This window comes from Canis lupus, chromosome 11, assembly GCF_048164855.1.
Source record: "Canis lupus baileyi chromosome 11, mCanLup2.hap1, whole genome shotgun sequence".
NCBI classification, from domain to species: Eukaryota; Metazoa; Chordata; class Mammalia; order Carnivora; family Canidae; genus Canis; species Canis lupus.
The window spans coordinates 51,240,757-51,248,851 of record NC_132848.1 but is presented as its reverse complement, the minus strand read 5'-3'; the positions used below and the strand labels follow the sequence as shown (position 1 = coordinate 51,248,851).

Here is an 8,095-nt window from a genome sequence, read left to right as displayed (position 1 = left end):
TTTTATTTATTTTTTAAAGCTTTTATTTATTTCAGAGAGAGACAGAGAACATGAACTGGGGAAGGGGAGTGGCAGAGGGAGAGGGAGAAGCAGACTCCCCACCGAGCAGGGAGCCCGACGCGGGACTCGATCCCAGAGCCCTGAGATCATGGCCTGAATCAAAGGCAGATGTTCAACCGACTGAGCCACCCAGGTGCCCCACATTATGTGTATTTTAAAACATAGGAGAGCAGTAAAGCTTTTATTCCTTATTTTTTTTAAATTTTTTATTTAAAAAAAAAACAAACAAAAAATGTTTAGACTTCCAGAAAAGTTGCAAAAATAGCACAGAGAGTTCCCACACACCCTTCTCTTGGTTTCTTCTAATGTTAATGTCTTACATAATCCTAGGAAAATTATCAAAACAAAGATAGTAACATGGGTACAATGCTATTAACCAAACTACAGACTTTATTTGGATTTTCATTAATTTTTCCACTAATATACATTTTCTGTTCTGGGAGCTAGTCCAGAATCCCATACCACGTTTACTCGTCATGTTGCCTTCATCCCCTGGTCCATTCTGTGATAGCTTCTCCCTCTCCTTGTCTCTCCTGACTTTATTTGGTAGAATGTTCCTCAATCTGGATTTGTCCAATGTCTACTGATGCTTAGATTGTTGCTCTACATTTTTGGCAAGAATACTACAGAGCCCACGCACTCTTTCTAGAGTGTCACCTGAGGGGCTCCATGATGCCTGCCTGGCTCTCTCCTGGTCATGTCTACTTGGAGCCTACTTGAGAGGGTATCTGCTGGGCTTCCCCACTGTCAAGCTACAGTGTGTCCTTTTTAAATGATGAATATCTTGGGAGAGGTGTTTGAGATTATGAACATATCTATTCTCCTCAGACTTTTTCCCTCTAATCTTAGCATCTGCATGAATTAGCCTGTAACAATGATTACTATGCTGTTCTAATGGTGGTTTTCCCATTTCCTTCATTCTTTCCACATGTGTATGCTGTTTCTATGTCTGTTAGTCAAAGTCCTTCTGAAAGGAGGGGCTGTTTTTTCACTTCCATTTATTTATTTATTCAATTATTTATATTGGTATGAATTCATGGATGTGGTTATAATCTCGGCTTATTATTTATTTTATTCCTGCAATTGTTCTGGCTTTGGCTACCAGGAGCTCCTTCACGTCAGCTCCTGTACCTTTTTACATTTTTCGCAACTTTTTTTTTAATTAAAAAAATTTTTTTAAGATTTTATTTATTTATTTGGAGGGAGAGATATAGCAAGAAAGATCATAAGAGGGAGAGGGAAAAGCAGGCTCTCCTGCTGAGCAGGGAGCCCAATGCAGGGCTTCAATCTCAAGACCCCAGGATCATGACCCTAGCCGAAGGCAGACAACCCACTAAGCCACCCAGGCACCCATCCTTCCAACCTTTTAAAAGCATTTCTGAACTCTCTGGGTTCACTAGATGCTAGAGACCCATTTTCCCTGCCCCAAGCCTACAATCAACCACTTCTCCAAAGAACTCTGGTTTCTTTTACTGAAGAATGATATTTATAAACCAAGATCTAGGTTCTAGGTGTGCTCATTACCCCTGGAGAATGGTTGCTTCTTGGCCCTCTCAGGAGGCAGAGACAGGAAAATATATCTGTGTACTAATACATGGACACTCACGTCTCCATACATGAATTCAAATTTAAAAAATGATGAGTGTCCATCAATAAATGAACAGATAAATAAAAAAATGGTGTAGACATCATAGTACACAGTGGAATATCATTCAGCCTTAAAAAGGATGGAATTCTGATACATGCTACAGTATGGATGAATCCAGAAAGTAGTACATTAAGTGAAATAAGCAGGACACAGGAGAACAAATATTGCATGGTTCCACTTACATGAGGTATCTAAAATATACATATATAGAGAGACAGATAATTTAATATAGGCTAATGGGGGCTGGAGTTAGAGAGGAATAGAGGATTATTATTTCATGCTTATGGGGTTTCTGTTTGGAATAAAAAATTCTGGAAGTGGATATTAAGAAATGGTTGCACACTATGAATATATTTAATGCCAATGAATTTTACACTTAAAAGTTGTTAAAATAGGAAAAGTTATGTATAATGTGCCACGCAAACCAACAAAGAGACATGAGTTCATGCTGATACCTCTGAATCCCATCCAACACCACAGAGTTCACTCTGGCCTTCCCTTTACCTTGTGTGTAACTTCTCGCTCTGACTGCGAGATATCGTGCTGTCCTTATCTATAATATATTTACTTATTTGTCCAATATTAGTACATCCATTTTCAGAATTGCTAATGCATATGCCTGTGAGGAACTAATTTATTAACCACATGATTTGTATGCAGTCTATTTTTCTTTTTGCCTGATAACATCCAGTCAAAATACCAGTTTCCAGAATGACATAGGCTAGGTCTTTTCTTCTCCATCCCCTTCAGTGTAGTGACACTATCCATTTATAATACACTGAAATTCATTTATTACAATTTGTATTCTATTTTGAGTTCATCCCATATCCTGATTATTTGTTTTCTTAATTTACATATTGTAAAATTCAGTTTTTATTATGTTCACTTCTAAGGGTTTTGGAAAACAGTGTATCCATCTTAACAGACATTCCCAAGTCCCCTCGTGCTGGCTCTCTGTTCAGCAACTCCTCCCAACCTCCAGCAACCACTGATCTGTTCTCTGCTTTTTTTTGGAATGTCATATAAACCGAATCATGCAATATGGAGCTTCTTGGCTTTGGCTTCTTTCACTTATAAAATATATTTAAAATTCTTCCATGTTGTTTGAATCAATTCTTTGTTCCTTTTTATTGCTAAGCACTATTCCATCTGTTCTATGGATGTACCATCATTTATTCATTCACTGATTGAAGGGCATCTGGGTTGTTTCCAGTTTGGGACGATTATGAATAAAGCTGCTACAAGCATCTACAAACAGGTGCTTATGGGAACATAAGTTTCTGTTTCTCTTCAATAAATCCCATGGATCTTATGGAAGGTGTATATTTAACTTTATATGAGACCACCAAAATATCTTCCCCGGTGTCTGTGCAAATTGCATTCCCACCAGTAGCATATCAGAAACTTCTAGTTGCTCCAAATCCTAGCCAGCACTTAGTATTAGTATTAGTATGATGGGAATGTATGTTTTTGATTTTGTTTTGTTTTTATTCTAATGTGGGTGGTGGTATCTCACTATGGTTTCAATTTTCATTCCCTAGTGAGTGATGTTGACAATTTTTATTCATTCTTTAAGGTTAAAAATAAATCTGAGTATATGCTCCAGTATTTTCTAGCTTTACTCTAGTAGAAGATGAATCATTGGTACTTTGGAGGCCATTGCTATAGGAGGTGAGGAAGGAGAACTCAGCGTGTCCAGAGGTGGTCCAGAAAATTGCTCGAGCAGTGGGTGTGTGGGCTGGGGTGGGATGGGGGTGATGGTTAGACTGGCCCCTCAGGGGTAAGGAGTAGCCAGGAAGGGACCACATCACTGCATTCTGAATCCCAGCTTCTGGGGTTTCTACTCAAAATCTTTCAGGTGAACAAGAAGGTGCTTGTTCATTTACCAAGCCCTGCCCAGTTCTCTCAGCTAATTCCCATCTGTAGGGCGCTTGTACATTTCACACTCATGAACTCCTTAAATTTTCATAACCATTCTTGACATAGCTATTAAGATTGCTCCCATTCTACACATGAGGAAACTGGCTTGGAGATGTTAGGCAACTTGGCCAAGATTACCCTGTTAGAAGCAGCAGACCCAGGACTCATGTCTGCATCAGCTCATTCTAGATCTTGGGTTTTTGCCACTATCTGTGCATGATGGAAGGGGGGGGGGTGCCACTGTTTTCACATCTCAATTAATCTTGGCTTTATTTTCACAGACAGATGAATCCATGTATTTTATAAATATTTACAGAGTCCCTACTATGGGTAGGCAAATCACTCCTAAGTTTGGTAGGGGTTCAACAAACAATAAGACATAGTTTTTGTCCCAACGGACCTACCTGAACACAAATAATATACATTTGATAACTCTTAAATTTATGTCTCTGGCCTGGACCATTTCCCAAAATTTCGCTTTCATATCCAACTGCCTTCCCAACATCTCCACTTGGATCTCCAAAAGACAACTCAAACTGAAAATGTCAAAAGCCAAACTCCTGTTCTTCCCCAAATCCCACCAGCCCTTCTCGTCTTTCCCCTCACTTAATGGTGACCCCACTCTTTAGTTGTCCAGTCCTAAGGTCTTAGAGTCATCCTTGACTTCATGCTTTCTTTTATATCCACATTCAAGTCATCAGCAAGGGCTGTGGGTTTTACCTTGGAACAGATCCAGAAGCTGACCATATCTCACCAGCTACAACACAACCACTTTGTTCTAAACTGCTGTCATCTCCCTCAGTGTCCCCTACAGTCTCTCTTCAAGGGTTTCTTCAAGTGATCTTGCTAAAATAGAGTCAGATCATGTCACTCCCCTATGAAAAAACAAAAGACAAAGTTCTTACAATGGTCCCCGAGGGCCTGGATGTTGTGGCTCCCTGTGGCCCTTTGACCTCATCTCCACTCACCAGCCCCACGCCACTCCAGCCCCACTGGCCTCCACTGTTCTCGCTCATACTCTCTTGCTTCAGGGGCTTTGCACATGCAGTTGCCTTTGCTTGGACTACTCTTCCTCCAAATTGTCACATGGCTCACTCCTCAATCTCCCCTGGGTTTTCTCAAACCCATCCTCAGTGAGGCTCCAACCTGTGCCCCCATCCTCTATACACACACATTCTCTATTGCCCTCCCCTGCTGTGTGCTGCTCCACAGCACCTCTCACTGTCTGACATATGTTATAAATAGGATGTTTTATTTCTTTAAAACTTTTAAACATTTTAATTAAGTTAGATTAACATATAATGTATTACTGGTTTCAGAGGTAGAGGTCAGTGACTCATCAGTCTTATACAACATCCAGTGCTCATTATATCATGTGCCCTCCTAATGTCCATCACCCAGTTACCCCATCCCCCCACCCTCCTCCTCTCCAGCAACCCTCAGTTTGTTTCCTATGATTAAGAGTCTCTTATGGTTTGTCTCCCTCTCTGATTTCGTCTTGTTTTATTTTCTCCTCTCTTCCCCTATGATCCTCTGTTTCGTTTCTTAAATTCCACATCATATGATGAGTGTCTCTCTCTCTCATTGACTTATTTCACTTAGCATAATATCCTTTGGTTCCATCCATGTTGTTGCAAATGACAAGATTTCATATTTTGATGGCTGAGTAATATTTCATTGTATATATATATATACTACATCTTCTTTATCCATTCATTTGTCAATGGACATTTGGGCTTTTCCCATAGTTTGGCTACTGTGGACATTGCTGCTATGAAGATTGGGGTGCAGGTATCTCTTCAGATCACTACATTTGTATCTTTGGGGTAAATATCCAGTAGTGCAATTGCTGGGTCATAGGATAGCTCTATTTTCAACTTTTTTGAGGAACCTCCATACTGTTTTCCAGAGTGGCTGCACCAGCCTGCATTCCCACCCACAGTGTAAGAGGGTTCCCTTTTCTCTACATCCTCGCCAATATCTGTCATTTCCTGACTTGTTAATTTTAGTCTTTCTGACTAGGGTGAGATGGTATCTCATTGTGGTTTTGATTTGTATTTCCCTGATGTGGACTGACGTTGAGCTTTTTCTCATGTGTCTGTTGGCCATTTGTGTGTATTATTTAGAGAAAGGTCCGTTCGTGTCTTCTGCCCATTTCTTGGAAAAGGATGTTTTATTTCTTTATTTATGTGTCCATCTGTTCTCACTAGAATATAAACCCTATGATGAATCAGTTTGGATCTGTTTTGTTTATGATGTACCCCAGCCCCTAGAACAGTACCAGACATGTAGCAGGTCCTCAGAAAACACTTGTTGAGTGAAGGAAGTAACTAGAACAAGAAGAAAGGGATTCGTACCCCAAGTGACGAGGAGAATAGTTGCTATAGGATTGCCTAAGGGAGGTGACCATATCTGAAGGAGTCAGATGGTGGAGGAGAGCTATAATTATTTGAGGAGAAAAGGATGTAGTTGGTAATTCTGCATGCATGTCTTCACAGCTTGCATTTTTCTACTGTGTCTTTCCAGCTCTTTGCTTGTTTTGAAGCATTTAAGCTTAGGATTTTGAAGTAATCACATGAAAAGTAAACTGCTCTGTGTGGTGCAGTCCATCAGGGGTCTGCCTTCGACTCAGGTCATGATCCCAGGACGCTGGGATCAAGCCCCATGACCTCATGACCAGCTTCCTGCTCAGCGGGGAGCCTGCTTCTCCCTCTCCCTCTGCTGCTCCCTCTGCTGCTCCTCCTGCTTTGTGCTCTCTCACTCTCACTCTCAAATAAATAAATAAATAAATATCTTTTAAAAATGAAAGTAAACTGCTTTCATTACGTGTGTGCTTATATACAAACAAATTGTGCTTCTTTTAAGAAGTCTTATTTCAAACAAGCATTATCTAATGCTCTCCTCCCCATTACCCTGGCTCTGGGAGCCTCCACGGCCTGCGGGGGTGGGGCCAGGGTGCGACCTCTGCCTGCTCGTAGCCCTACACACTGACCAAATTTTTCCTCAAACATTTCTTGCCCCTTGTCACTGGAGTGCTTTGACAGCTTAGGAGTCTTTTTTCCTGTCCACATCTTTCCCATCCCGAAGAAATTTAAACAAACCCAAAGAGGAAAATTGGGCGGCTTTACTTTGAAGCTTTTCTCATGCCATCTGATGAAAGTGGTGACTTTGGGGGAGGGGGGACAGGGGGTTCCTATCAGGCCTCAGGTGAGGTGTGGGGTTTCTCAGCCCTTCCTGACTCCAGCCCCTTATTATCCCATTCTACATGCCCAGCTGGCTCCCAAGTCACAAGGTGTGATTGCATGCAACAGAGTGGAAGACCTTTTTCTCTTTTGGTCACAAACCCACATACTTCCTCTCTGCCTCCTGTGTCATCCTGCTGTACAGAATTTGGCTGCTGGTTTCCATTCTGCCTCCTTCCGTCCCCAGCTCGGGCAGGGCCCACCCACATCCCTGAGGCACTCACTCGTTTAATCAACAAACATGTCCTGTCTTCCTACTTGGTGAGGTCCATGGTAGAGCCATGGGCTACAGAAACAGGTAAGGCCCTTCCCTGCTCCTGCAAAAGTCTCGAGGTTCAAGTATCCATGCCTCCCCTGTTCTTGTTTTGGGGCCAGTGTTTTCAAGGGAAGCCATCCCTGAAAGTTTTAGGAACTCTGGGATGGGCTAAAGGAAAGTTTGGAGTAAGGAGAGATAATGAGGTTGGGGATACGGAGAGGGAAGAACTAGATGAATTTAGAGTGGGGAAGATGTCTCAGGAAAAAAAATCACAATACATTCACCAAATAGTAAATCAATAGCATCTCAGTCCTTAATATTTTTTAAAAACTTTCCTATGTATTATCTTATTCTCTCATGACAACATCCTTATGAAGTAGGCAAGCCAGGGACAATTATGTTCAATTGATTGATGAGGCATTTTAGGGCTCAGATGGGTTAAGTGCCTCACCCAAGATTGTAGAGTGAGTCAGTGATGAAGCTGAGACCAGAATTGCGATTTTCTCTCTCCTCTACCAGTGTGAAGGACATTATCCTATTATGGTGATGTCATGTGAGGCATGTATATGTGTCTCCTAATTGGATTCATTTTAGTCAATTAAGTGTCATAATCTTCTATGAGGACATAAACTGTTGCTCTTGCCCCAACCTACTTTGATCTGTGATTGGTTGGCCAAGATGATGGGCACCATGGTGATAGGTTGGCCACCAACAAATTCATAGGCTTCCAAGAAAAATATTTTGTTAGGAGTAGTCATTGTACATGTTGGTGTGGTTGAGATTCCTAAAATGTTAATTGGTTGCCTGCTGTCAAGGCTGTGTGCCCTAGCAAACACCTTTCTCTGGCGTGAACATAAAGGTGGAAGCCTATGGTTTCTACTCTCACAGAAGCCCCTCACTTAGTGAGGATGAGGTCCTTGAGGTGTCCCCAGGTAAAATAGGAGGCTCAGCCTCCATCCTCAGTGAAGC

General features: G+C 41.5%; 1 long non-coding RNA gene across 1 annotated transcript; it reads right to left on the bottom strand.

Moving 5' to 3' along the window:
• Nucleotides 1-303: 303 nt before the first annotated feature.
• LOC140642292 (uncharacterized) lies at nucleotides 304-7,678 on the bottom strand. Its single transcript, XR_012038777.1, has 3 exons — nucleotides 7,578-7,678; nucleotides 4,349-4,503; nucleotides 304-386 (listed from the first exon to the last, which is right to left on the bottom strand). It is a non-coding gene; the product is annotated as an uncharacterized lncRNA (long non-coding RNA).
• Nucleotides 7,679-8,095: the final 417 nt, after the last annotated feature.